At 35.6% G+C, this 8,394-nt stretch overlaps 1 non-coding gene across 1 annotated transcript; it reads left to right on the plus strand.

Moving 5' to 3' along the window:
- The first annotated feature begins 682 nt into the window (after window positions 1-682).
- LOC127743130 (small nucleolar RNA R71) lies at window positions 683-790 on the plus strand. Its single transcript, XR_008004441.1, has one exon. It is a non-coding gene; the product is annotated as a small nucleolar RNA R71 (small nucleolar RNA).
- Window positions 791-8,394: the final 7,604 nt, after the last annotated feature.

Genomic DNA, 8,394 nt, shown 5'->3' on the forward strand with positions numbered 1-8,394 from the left:
TCCAACAGCATCTGCAGTCCTTTTCAGCCTCTGAATCAGATTTTTGCTCAGGTCCCTCAATTTCAGCCAGAAAATACCTGAAATCATAGAAAAACACACAAACTCATAGTAAAGTCTAGAAAAGTGAATTTTAACTAAAAACTAATAAAAATATAATAAAAACTTACTAAAACATACTAAAGACATACTAAAAAGAATGCCAAAAAGCGTATAAATTATCCCCTCATCAATCCTTCCATGAGAAATTTGGATGATTTCTCCATGATGAATTATAGGTATTTCCATAAGGTTCACCCATGTAATTTACCTCTGCCATTGTAGGGTTCTCAGGATCATAGGCTTCTTCTTCAGAAGGTGCCTCCATAATACTGTTGGATGCATTTTGCCATCCATTCAGACTTTGAGAAATTATGTTGACTTACTGAGTCAATATTTTGTTCTGAGCCAATATGGCATTCAGAGCATCTATCTCAAGAATTCCCTTCCTCTGAGGCGTCTCATTATTCACAGAATTCCTCTCAGAAGTGTACATGAATTGATTATTTGCAACCATGTCAATAAGTTCTTGAGCTTTTACAGGCGTTTTCTTTAGGTGAATGGATCCACCTGCAGAATGGTCTAATGACATCTTAGAGAATTCAGATAAACCATAATAGAATATATCAAGAATGGTCCACTCTGAAAGCATGTCAGAAGGACACCTTTTGGTCATTTTCTTGTATCTTTTCCAAGCTTCATAGAGGGATTCACCATCTTTTTGTTTGAAGGTCTGAACATCCACTCTAAGCTTGCTCAGCTTTTGAGGAGGAAAAAACTTAGCCAAGAAGGCCGCGACCAGCTTATCCCAGGAGTCCAGGCTATCTTTAGGTTGTAAATCCAACCATGTTCTAGCCTTGTCTCTTACAGCAAAAGGGAAAAGCATGAGCCTGTAGACTTCAGGATCTACTCCATTAGTCTTAACAGTCTCACAGATCTACAAGAACTCAGTTAAAAACTGGTAGAGATCTTCTGATGGAAGTCCATGGAACTTGCAGTTCTGTTGCATTAGAGCAACTAATTGAGGTTTCAGCTCAAAATTGTTTGCTCTAATGGTAGGGATTGAGATGCTTCTTCCATCAACTTGGAAGTAGGTGTAGTATAATCACCAAGCATCCTCCTTGCATTATTGTTGTTAGGTTCAGCTGCCATGTCCTTTTCTTGTTCGAAAATTTCAGTAAGGTTGTCTCTGGATTGTTGTATTTTAGCCTCTCTTAGTTTCCTCTTCAGAGTCCTTTCAGGTTCTGGATCAGCTTCAACAAGAATGCATTTTTTCTTGTTCCTGCTCATATGAAAAAAAAAGAGAACAGAAAATAATAATAGGGATCCTCTTTACCACAGTAGAGAGATTCCTTTATGTTAGTAGAAGAAGAAAAGAATAGAAGAAGGAAAAGAGTTAAGAATCCAAACACAAGGGTGAAGATAGGTTCAAATTCTTGAGATGAAGAGAAGTGTTAGTAAATAAATAAATAAATAAAAGAAGATGAGAGAGGGAGAAACTTTCGAAAATTAATTTTCAAAAAGGGTTAGTGATTTTTGAAAATTAAGAGAAGAATTTAAAATTAAAATTAAAATTTGAAACAATTAGTTAATTAAAAAGAATTTTGATAAAAAAAAGGGTGAGGAATTTTCAAAAATTAGAGAGGGAAAGGTAGTTAGTTAGTTTTAAAAAAGATAAGAAACAAAGAAAAGTCAATTAGTTAGTTGAAAATCAATTTTGAAAAGATAAGAAGTTAGAAAAGATATTTCAAAATCACGATTTTGAAAATAAATTTTCAAATTTTCGAAAATAAAAAAAATGAAAAAGATTTGATTTTTGAAAAAGATTTTGAAAAGATAGGATTTTTAAAATTGAAAATTTGACTTGACTTATAAGAAATAGCTAAGTTTTAAAATTTTTTTTACTAAGTCAACTCAAATTTTCGAAAATTATGAGCAAAATAAGGAAAAGATATTTTTTTGAATTTTGAATTTTTAATGATGAGAGAGAAAAACATGAAAATGACTCACAACATAAAAATTATGAATCAAAACACGTTATGCATGCAAGAACACTATGAATGTCAAGATGAACACCAAGAACACTTTGAATGTCAAAATGAACATCAAGACTTATTTTTGAAAGAATTTTCAAGAAAAGAAAACATGCAAGACACCAAACTTAGAAATTTTTTTTTCTTAGACACTATGAATGCAAGAATGCACATGAAAAACAACAAAAGATACAAAACAAGAAAACATAAAGATCAAACAAGAAGACTTACCAAGAACAACTTGAAGATCATGAAGAATACATGCATGAATTTTCGAAAAAATGCAAAAATTTTTAAAATATGCGATTGAAACCAAACTTAAAAATTGACTCAAGAATCAAACAAGAAACACAAAATTTTTTTGATTTTATATTTTCTAATTTTTTTGGATTTTTTTCGAAATTTTATAGGAAAAAGAAAATAAGAAATTCAAAATTTTTAATAGGAATTCTAGGAATCTTTCAATGTTAGCCTAAAGCTCCGATCCAAGAGTTGGACATGGCTTAATAGCCAGCCAGCTTTAGGATATAAATCAGGCATGCAATAGTTGATACTTTATCCAACTCCATATACATGCCTTTTATGTTGACAAGTGGAGGCGTCAATCCAAAAGAATTTGGATATGGCTTTACAGCCAGCCAGGCTCCAACGTGTTACCATGAAACACTATAATTCATTCTTAAAAATTTAGAATAATTTTCGAAAACAAAGGAAAAAAAATTTTTTTCGAAAAAAATTTTTAGAAAAACGAAAAAAATAAAAAATTTTCAAAGATTTTTGGAAAAAGATTTTTGAACATAAAACAAAAAGAAAATTACCTAATCTGAGCAACAAGATGAACCGTCAGTTGTCCAAACTCGAACAATCCCTGGCAACGGTGCCAAAAACTTGGTGCACGAAATTGTGATCTCTAATAATGGCATTCAACTTGGTATGCACGTCTACTAACTCATCACTTTCTTCACAACTTTGCACAACTAACCAGCAAGTGCACTGGGTCATCCAAGTAATAAACCTTACGTGAGTAAGGGTCGATCCCACGGAGATTGTTGGTATGAAGCAAGCTATGGTTATCTTGTAAATCTCAGTTAGGTGGATAATAAATGGTTATGGGATTTTCGAAAATTAATAATAAATAAAGCATAAAATAAAGATAGAAATACTTATGTAAATCATTGGTGGAAATTCAGATAAGTGTATGGAGATGCTTTGTCCCTATTGAATCTCTGCAACATACTACTTTCTTACTTTCAATCCTTCATACTCCTTTCCATGGTAAGCTGTATGTAGGGCATCACTGTTGTCAATGGCTACTTCCCATCCTCTCATTGAAAAAGGTCCAAATGCTCTTGTCACAGCACGGCTAATCATCTGTCGGTTCTCGATCATGTTGGAATAGAATCCATTGATTCTTTTGCGTTTGTCATCACACCCAACAATTGCGAGTTTGAAGCTCATCACAGTCATTCAATCCCTGAATCCTACTTGGAATACCACAAACAAGGTTTAGACTTTCCGAATTCTCATGAATGCCGCTATCAATTCTAGCTTATACCACGAAAATTCTGATTAAGGAATCCAAGAGATATGCGCTCGGTCTAAGGTAGAACGGAAGTGGTTGTCAATCACACGTTCATAAGGATGGATGATGATGAGTGTCACGGATCATCACATCCTTCAGGTTGAAGTGCAACAGATATCTTGGAACAAGAATAAGCTAAATTGAATAAAAAATAGTAGTGATTGCATTAAAACTCAAGGTATAGCAGAGCTCCACACCCTTAATCTATGTGTGTAGAAACTCCACCGTTGAAAATACACAAGTGATGAAGGTCCAGGCATGGCCGAGAGGCCAGCCTCCAAAACGTGATCAAAAGATCCAAATACAATCCAGAGATTATCCAAAGACGTCTAATACAATAGTAAAGTGTCCTATTTATACTAGACTAGCTACTAGGGTTTACAGAATTAAGTAATTAATGCAGAAATCCACTTTTAGGGCCCACTTGGTGTGTGCTTGGGCTGAGCTTGAGCTTTACACGTGCATAGGCTTCTTTTGGAGTTAAACGCCAAGTTGTAACGTGTTTTTGGCGTTTAACTCTGGTTTATGACGTGTTTCTGGCGTTTGACTCCAGAATGCAGCATGGAACTGGCATTGAGCGCCAGTTTGCGTCATCTAATCTCGAATAAAGTATGGACTACTATCTATTTCTGGAAAGCTTTGGATGTCTTCTTTCCAAAGCCGTTGAGAGCGCGCCATTTGGAGTTCTGCAGCTCGAGAAAATCCATTTCGAGTGCAGGGAGGTCAGAATCCAACAGCATCAGCAATCCTTTGTTAGCCTTCTTATCAGAGTTTTGCTCAGGTCCCTCAATTTCAGCCAGAATATACCTGAAATCACAAAAAAACACACAAACTCATAGTAAAGTCCAGAATTGTGAATTTAGTATAAAAACCAATGAAAACATCCCTAAAAATAGCTAGATCTTACTAAAAACTACCTAAAAACAATGCCAAAAAGCGTATAAATTATCCGCTCATCAAGCAACTCGTCTGAGGATTCTCAACCTTATCAATCACTTTGCACACCAGCTTCCAGTCACAAGTCTAACATCTACAAAACCCTTTCACGTGAAAACTAAAGTTCCAGAGCTTCCTGTGATACTGTGCACTTATAAACTTCACCTTCCACGTCCACGAACAGTATCCAAAAGAACTAACGTATTGCTTACTATGCCTAAAGGTCACACGTGACATTAAAGCAATTCTAAATTTTACTAAAAAATATACAAGGCCTTGGAAAAGAAGGACAAGCAACAAAAATAGTATCAGTTAGAGTTTGAAAGAATTGTTGAAACTACAAGTGAACAAGAATGTACAAGCAATAAAGAGTGCCGGAAAGAAAAATCAATTTGGCAACCTCAAGAATGACTCCCGAATCAAAGAAAACAGATAGGAACAATAAAAGAAAAAGTAATGCAGTAGTTGGAAACAAAAATCAAGCTGAGTCAAGGAAATATGAAGTGTGCAAAAGAAGAATATCTAAAACCAAAGACAAAGCTCACAAAACTCGAGAGTATGATTAAAAATGCTTTCGAATGCATCACCCATAAGAAATGAAAAACTTAAGAAAAATTATTTTACATTCCTAAAGAAAAGATATGCAACAAAGATGTTGTAAAAGAATGACAAAAGTATAAATGTGGTATTTCTTTAATACAACCTCAGGTTGAAGTAGATTATATAAAGTTTGAAAAAAGTAAGAGCAAAAATTATTTTTCCCAAATATTTGGAAAGATATTTAGGTACACAACTAATAAAAAAGCATGCATAAAACTATTATATAGTCGGAAGGAAATCAAGTTGCATTGCATCAAACAATTTCTAAGTTAAAAAATAGAATAAGTGAGTTTCAAAAAGTGAAAAATCATAACCAGCCTCAGTACTCAAAGCCTAATCACTAGATATGAACCTTAAATAGTAATTAGAGAAGATTAAAAAACTAGAGGAACAATAAAAATATCAAATACACAAGTTTTCAGCAAAATACGGGTCACGCGTATGCATGCCTCTGTCCCGCGTATGCACAATGACAAAAAGGGGTGACTGTAACACCCTAACTTTTATCACCTCATGATCGCACTAAAAGTCTGAGCGCTACTTACCTCTATTCCTTTAATTGTATACTATGTTTATTTTATATTGAGCCTTCGTGGGTACAAACCGAAAGTTTAATTAAGAAAACAGAAAGGTTTTACTTTTATTTACTTAATCACAACGATATATATGTTCACATAACATTATATACGTAGACCCATTCAAAGATTCCCAAATACAATTTCTTCCTCTCTAAAACTAAAATATTAAATGACGAGGGGAAAATAAAATCTAACAACTCAACTTATAAACAAAATCTCCTATGCTCTTGTAGTTCCACACTAAGCCTTCGCACCTGTAGCTGAAAGGGTGGAGATAAGGGGTAAGAACTGGGGAGTTCTTAGTAGGGTCGGGGATAGAAGTTAAGTTCGTTTCATTATGTTCTCAGTCAAATAACAACAGTCAACAAAGTATAATCCAACTCTGCAATTACAGAACATTGAATCTGGTGCACAAAATTGTAAATCACACTTTTCACAACTCGTACCACTAACCGGCAAGTGCACTGGGTCGTCCAAGTAATACCTTACGTGAGTAAGGGTCGAATCCCACGGAGATTGTTGGCTTAAAGCAAGCTATGGTTATCTTGTAACTCTTAGTCAGGATAATAATAATTTTCAGTTTTGATTAGTAGTAAATAAAAATCATGGATTAAATAATACTTGTTATGCAGTAATGGAGAATATGTTGGAGTTTTTGGAAGTGCTTTGTCTTCTAAATCTCTGCTTTCCCCCTGTCTTCTTTTTCACGCATGCAAAGTTCCCCCTATGGCAAGCTATGTGTTGGTCAATGGCTACCATCCGTCCTCTCAGTGAAAATGGCTACCATCCGTCCTCTCAGTGAAAATGGTCCAGGTGTGCTGTCACCGCACGGCTAATCATCTGTCAGTTCTCACTCATGCTGGAATAGGATCCATTAATCCTTTTGCGTTTGTCACTGCGCCCAACTCTTGTGAGTTTGAAGCTCGTCACAGTCATTCAATCCCTGAATCCTACTCGGGATACCATAGACAAGGTTTAAACTTTCCGGATTCTCAAGAATGTTGCCAATGGATTCTAGCTTATACCACGAAGATTCTGATTAAGGAATCCAAGAGATACTTATTCAATCTAATGTAGAACAGAGGTGGTTGTCAGACACGCATTCATAGGTTGAGAATGGTGACGAGTGTCATGGATCATCACATTCATAATATTGAAGTGTGAATGAATATCTTAGATAGAAACAAGCATGTTTGAATGAAAAACAAAAATAATTGCATTAATTCATCGAGACACAGCAGAGCTCCTCACCCCCAACAATGGAGTTTAGAGACTCATGCCGTCAAAGAGTACCAAGTTCAGATCTAAAAATGTCATGAGATACAAAATAAATCTCTAAAAGTTGTTTAAATACTAAACTAGTATCCTAGGTTTACAGAAAATGAGTAAACTGAGATAGATAGTGCAGAAATCCACTTCTGAGGCCCACTTGGTGTGTGCTGGGGCTGAGCCTTGAGCTTTACACGTGCATAGACTGTTTCTGGAGTTAAACGCCAGGTTGTAACCTGTTTCTGGCATTTAACGCCAGAATGGAACATGGAATTGGCGTCAAATGTCAGTTTATGTCATTTATCTTCGAACAAAGTATGGACTATTATATATTTCTGGAAAGCCCTGGATGTCTAATTTCCAACGCAATTGAGAGCGTGCCAGTTGGACTTCTGTAGCTCCAGAAAATCCATTCTGAGTGCAGGGAGGTCAGAATCCAACAGCATCAGTAGTCCTTTTTCAGCCTGAATCAGATTTTTGCTCAGATCCTTCAATTTCAGCCAGAAAATACCTGAAATCATAGAAAAAACACAAAAACTCATAGTAAAGTCCAGAAATATGAATTTTGCCTAAAAAACTAATAAAAATATAATAAAAACTAACTAAAACACACTAAAAACTACATGAAATTATCCCCAAAAAGAGTATAAAATATTCGCTCATCACAACACCAAATTTAAATTGTTTCTTGTCCCCAAGCAACTAGATAAATAAAATAGGATAAAGAGAAATCAAGAAGCAATAATATCTCAGAGTTTTAACTGAAGCTCAGATTCTAATTAGACGAGTGGTGCACGAGATTGTGATCATCAATGGCGCCATTAACATGGTATGCTCAATTGCAATCTCAACTCTTTATCACAACTTCGCACAACTAACCAGCAAGTGCACTGGGTCGTCCAAGTAATAAACCTTACGCGAGTAAGGGTCGATCCCACGGAGATTGTTGGTATGAAGCAAGCTATGGTCACCTTGTAAATCTTAGTCAGGCAAACTCAAATGGTTATGGATGATGTATGAATAAAACATAAAGATAGAGATAGAGATACTTATGTAATTCATTGGTGAGAATTTCAGATAAGCGTATGGAGATGCTTTGTCCCATCCGTCTCTCTGCTTTCCTACTGTCTTCATCCAATCCTTCTTACTCCTTTCCATGGCAAGCTGTATGTAGGGTTTCACCGTTGTCAGTGGCTACCTCCCATCCTCTCAGTGAAAATGTTCAACGCACCCTGTCACGGCACGGCTATTTAGCTGTCGGTTCTCGATCATGTCAGAATAGAATCCAGTGATTCTTTTGCGTCTGTCACTAACGCCCCCAATCGCGAGTTTGGAAGCTCGTCACAGTCATTCAATCATT

This window comes from Arachis duranensis, chromosome 1 (genome assembly GCF_000817695.3).
Source record: "Arachis duranensis cultivar V14167 chromosome 1, aradu.V14167.gnm2.J7QH, whole genome shotgun sequence".
Lineage (NCBI taxonomy): Eukaryota > Viridiplantae > Streptophyta > Magnoliopsida > Fabales > Fabaceae > Arachis > Arachis duranensis.